The sequence below is a fragment of the Centropristis striata genome, chromosome 17, assembly GCF_030273125.1.
Source record: "Centropristis striata isolate RG_2023a ecotype Rhode Island chromosome 17, C.striata_1.0, whole genome shotgun sequence".
Classification (NCBI taxonomy): domain Eukaryota; kingdom Metazoa; phylum Chordata; class Actinopteri; order Perciformes; family Serranidae; genus Centropristis; species Centropristis striata.
In genome coordinates, this window is record NC_081533.1 from 16,726,807 (window position 1) to 16,732,918 (window position 6,112).

A 6,112-nucleotide genomic window follows, 5' to 3' on the forward strand; every position below is an offset into this window, starting at 1 on the left:
AGATACAAATGTTTCACACACACACACACACACACACACACACAAACACACACATTTTGAGGTTAAAGGGCATAGGTTGCTGTATAAATAAATACTTGAAGAGGAATGTTTGTTGTAGGTGTGCTCCTTGTATATTATATAGTATCATAACATTACTAGTATTAATTGTTTGAAATCTCTGAAGAATCTCATCATAGTGTACACACACCGGCAGTAGCCCCCGTGGCCCTTTCAAAATTTCCCCCAGAGGAAATTTTCTAGTTATTATTATTATTGTTATTGTTACTCCAACTATTATTATTATTATTATTATTGTTAGCCTGTTAGCATGTTAGCCTGTTAGCTTGTTTTCATTTTTATTATTATTATTATTATTATTATTAATATTAGCATGTTAGCCAACGTGTTAGCGTGTTAGCCTGTTCACTTGTTAGCCTTTTAGCTTGATAGCATGTTAGCCTGTTAACGATCAGTCAACCTCTGTGATGCTTCATCACAAAGCATTTTCTTTTGGAAGTGTCAGTGTTCCTGTGTTTTGATTATTAACAGCGTCATGGTAACGAGCTCCAGAAAACATCAAATATGACTCATTAATAAATAAATAAATAAATAAAGTTTTTGATCATGAATCATTTATTTAAGTTAAATGAGAATCTTTTTCAGAGCAGACTCCAGGTCAGTTCTGTGTTTTAAGATCAAACAGACTCTAATAACTCGTCCAGGTCTCTGGGTTCTCAGGTCTAAAGATCTGAATCAGTGGGACGGTCTGTGATCTGAAGCTCAGACCAGATGTTAGAAGAGACCAGAGACCAGATGTTAGACCAGAGACCAGATGTTAGACTAGAGACCAGATGTTCGACTAGAGACCAGATGTTAGACCAGATGTTCCAGATGTTAGAGGAGAGACCAGAGAGCTCAGCTGTGATTTATATTGATATATTCTGATTCCTCTCTATAGAACAGACTCGGTGTTGACGTGTTCCCACTCACCCAAATCAGAGCTGCTCATATCTTAATCAAGCAGAAGTTTCCTGTAAAGAGACTGTGACTGTTGGTCAGATTTCTGTGTGTTTGTGATGCATTTTAAACTGAAGCCCACATCCATGTAAATATATATATATATATATATATATATATATATATATAGATAGATAGATAGTTGTAGACTGCATCTACAACAGACAGACAGAGACAAAGACAAAGAGGGACAGACAGAAAGACAGACGGACAGACAGACAGACAGACAGACAGGTCTGAGTCATTCCATCAGATAAAACTCAGTTCTTTGGCAACTGAATGAAAAATATTGATTGAAGAAATCATGACTCAGACTCAGACAGAACCATCATCTGCTACATATTATCACCAGAACATAACTTTAAAAACTACTTCTCCTCCAGTTTAGCTCTGCATTCCCACAGCACTGTCAGACTGGAGATGGACGGCTCAATCAAAAATAAAGTCGATGCAACAGGTTTCAGCTCTGAGATGCATTTGAGTGGATAAAAGTTTGCTCAAGACCTGTAAATGGACTTTAGTGTGTAAAGTCAGCTCGCCTTTCCAGGTAATTTCATTCAAACATTTTATGCCAATTGCAATGGATCAATTTTAGCTGAAATATGAAGCCAAGTCTGTGTAAAAAAAAGTTTCTGTTAGAAAAGTTAACCAAAACAAAGCTTAAACTTGTGATATTTCTGTCAAAATCACTTTATTAGGGCCTCGGGGCAATCGCACCGAGCACTACTGTTATACTGTGGATTTCTTCTTATTCCTCTTACGGACGCAATTTCGTCCCGCTACTAGTCCTACAACTTGAAGAGTTGCAGGACAAATTATATATCAAAACGTGCGGTTTAATCGGGATCGGTGTGCTATTACTTTTCTCTACAGAATACGAATTTTTCGCGACGTAAGTTGCGAAAAGCTGCCCAAAATTTTGCATTGAAATGAATGGGACGGCCGACAAAAAATGAGCGAAAAAGAACAATAATTGGAGATTTTTAAACGTCTACTTCTCCGGCATAATTTCACCTAGAGACTCCATTTAAGCTTTAAACAGTAGACACAAGTCTTGTGTATCGGTATATTAATCCACGTTTCGATAGGTCATATAGTTTTTTACCAATCCCTGTTCAATGACCATGATAATTTTTGGAGAAATTCTGAGATTATAATGGGTGTGTATTGCATGGAATGTTCGTGCCAGAGTGTGTGATATCATCGCCAGAGTGTAGAGGGAGAGAAAAAACTGTCAAAAAATAAATTTGAAAACTGTGCTCCAGGCCGCAAATTCTACTCTACAGAAATAGTTTATATATAGAAATGTAGGAAAATTTGTCTTCTCACTCACAATCCTCTGGTAAAGCTGTCAGAGTTATAGTTTGGGCGTACGACGCAAAGATGCGCCACCAAAACCACCGATAGACTCATTCGCTCCCATATTAAAAACGCAGGAAGATTTCGAAAAAAAGGGATATGGAACAGTTTTTTTAGATCGCTCTAACAAAGCTATTTTTAAATTTTTCTTTAAAAAAAACATATGTAGACGTTCAGGAAGAACTCGGGATGCTCAAAGTGAATCGGATCAATGATAGGTATTATGGTTTTGCCAAAAATGCTTTCTGTTCGAGGCCAGAAATTCGAGTCTGTCCACCTCTGCTGTCACTCTTTGGGAACATTAACAGCTGCAGTTAATTCTGTTGATTGCCTTTGATCTTTGATGTGATTACAGTTACAGATACACACACACACACACACACACACACACACACACATGCATTAAAGTGCGCACACTCCTCACACATGCATAAACATGCTTCATACACGCACACACAGGTAACTTTATGTGATTTTAATTACAAACAAACGCACACACACACACACACAGGTAACTTCATGTGATTTTAATTACACTTATACACACACACACACACACACATATTTTGAGGTTAAAGGGCATAGTTTGAATCTCTGAAGAATCTCATCATAGTGTACACACACTGGCAGTAGCCCCCGTGGCCCTTTCAAAATTTCCCCAGAGGAAATTTTCTAGTTCTTCATGTTGCATTTAAAACATCTCCAAAAATAAAGCATTTTTAATAACTAGATCTTGTTAAAACCATTAAATTCTGCTCCTCAGAGACACTGTGAAGCCATGATTGATTCTGCTAAGACGAACGGTCACGTGACAAATATTTAATGAAAATCTGTTTACACAGACCTGAGAGGAGAGGACAGGAGAGGTTGTAAAAATGCAAATAGTTCAATATGTCTAGCATGTGGAGGACCAATCTTTTTTTCCAATATTCATGACACTTGTGGACTCTTGTGAAAAGTGTTGAGTATATAAATTACATTTTATTCCATTTAAAAAAAAAATTTGTTTACACAGAGCTGAGAGGAGAGGACGGGAGAGGATGCAAATAGAGGTTGTAAAAATGCAAATAGACCCAACTGGATAAAAGTTTGCTCAAGACCTGTAAACAGACTTTAGTGTGTAAAGTCAGCTCCCCTTTCCAGGTAATTTCATTCAAACATTTTATGCCAATTGCAATGGATCAATTTTAGCTGAAATATGAAGCCAAGTCTGTGTAAAAAACCAGACCGAGCAGCTCCATCTTGATCTACTTGCAGCCCAGCAGACCCCCGAGCAGGTATCTCTCTAATTGGACGAGCTCGGCACGTTCAAGATTTATAACAAGCGTGTCTCAAAGGTCTTTACAGATAAAGAGTCTGCCTACATCTCACTAATCAATCAGGCTGTTAGGTGGGCAGGATGAGAGACAGCCTCCACACACACAGACAGAGGCAGGTAGATAAAACCAAACAATTAGCACACTCTGAGCCATCCGATTCAATAAATTGGAGAGTCTTGAAGAGTTGAGTTCGTAAATTATTTTCACACCAACAGGAATTCAGCTGGCACAGCCTCTGATTATTTTTCTTGGGAGTTTTAAGAACGTACTTATATGCTAAATAAGTTCCACCGGCGGGATTGAAACATATGTTTTCTTTGAAAGACCGCCAAAAATAAACCTTTTATCATCGCAAGAAACTGTAAAAACAGGTATTGTCATCGGAATATGAAATTTCCTACAGTCATTGAACGGAGCATTGGATACAAAAGCTTCCATTCGAAAAAGTAACCAAAACGAAGCTTAAAATTGTGATATTTCTGTCAAAATCACTTTATTCTACACAACTCATTTATTGCTGAGACAACGGTCATGTGACAAATACTCACTGAAAATTTGTTTACACAGAGCTGAGAGGAGAGGTCAGGAGAGGTTGTAAGAATGCAAATAGTTCAATATGTATAGCATGTGGAGACCCAACGGGATAAAAGTTTGCTCAAGACCTGTAAACAGACTTTTAGTGTGTTAAGTCAGCTCCCCTTTGTAAGTCCTAGGCTGGAAAAACAATTCTGAGTTATAATTATCTAAGTAACAGAAAACAGAAGTACACATTTAGGCGACAAATTATCATGTCAAAGTATACAAATCACACCAGATAGATAGATAGATAGATAGATAGATAGATAGATAGATAGATAGATAGATAGATAGATAGATAGATAGATAGATAGATAGATAGATAGATAGATAGATAGATAGATTGATTTAGATTTATTTAATTTCTTCTAATTATAATGATTATAGCTTACATTTAATGAAGACCTCAAATTCAGTGTCTCAATAACATTTAATATGACAAAAGACCAATTTTGAAAAGTATGTTTAATATGGAAATGGCCTTTGACCAGTATGTCCATCTATATGACTCAATACTTGGTTGAGACTATTTGACTTGAACTACTGGAAATGGACTTTTCCATCATATTATAATTTATATATATATATATAGAAAAAATAAATACACTTCTCTATATGGTCTATATGTGTGTAGCATGAAGAAACAATGTTGAAAAATGATAAATAAATTAATTTGTAACCTTTTGAATGTCATAAAAACACTATATATGATTAAACATATTTAAAGGGACAGTTCATCCCAAAATCCAAAATACATATTTCCCCTCTTACCTGTAGTTCTATTTATCAGTTTAGATTATTTTGGTGTGAGTTGTCGGAGTTATCGTCCTTCTCTCAAATATAATGGAACTAGACTCACTTATTGTGCTCAAAGCAGCAAAGAATACATTCGAAATGATTTTGGGGTGAACTGTCCCTTTAAATGCAGGTATAATTACTGATTTACTGGGGAGGAACTGTTACAAGTAAAAAAAAAAGAAAAAAAAAGCAAATGTTGATATCGACGTGGCTGCAAGTCATTAATACAATATTCCAGAGTTATTATCTGTAATAAATGCACGCTTTCTGATGTGAGCCATCATTTGAATCTTGTAAATGTGCAACCACACTGTGATGCTCAAGACAAACTGATGACTCTGCAGGCAGTTATGGCTGCTTATCTCAGCTCAACCCATAGATATCTATGGGATCTGCAGCTCCGGCTCGAAGCCTCAGAACTGCTTGGAAAGACGTTAAAGAATTGATGTGACTGGATAAGTGAGAAAAATGGAAAATCCCCCCGAACTAAAGGAAGGATCCCTTTGATTCTGCAGCTCAGACGTCTTGAGCAGCAGCTGCACCTCAGAAGTGAGAGACTGAAAAGCCGCCAGCTGCTTCTGATTCTGCAAAGCTAACAGAGTGAGAGCCCGTTTCCCTGCAGACCGCTGATCAATAGCTCATATGCAGTTTGGCAGCGATGGTTTAGATGCGTATCTGGCCGGGACGAATGGGCTCTATCTCCAGCAGCACACTTTAATCAGAGGAGGTATTGGGATCTGTGGCTCACACTGAACTGGGGGGGATAACACACACACACACACACACATATACACATACACAATGTGTGCGATCAATCACTTTAATTGATCGAGTGAATAACAGAGGAAGAATGGGCTCAGAAGTCTCCAGTCAGAAGCAGCAGCAGGGTGTTTGTGTGAGATGATGACGGCCACTGAATGCAATTGGCAGGGATCCATAAACTGTGTGTGTGTGTGTGTGTGTGTGTCTAGTCTCAGAGTCAGTCCTCTACACTAGTAGTTCTCAACCTTTTTGAGTCGCGACCCCCAATTTAACATGCATGC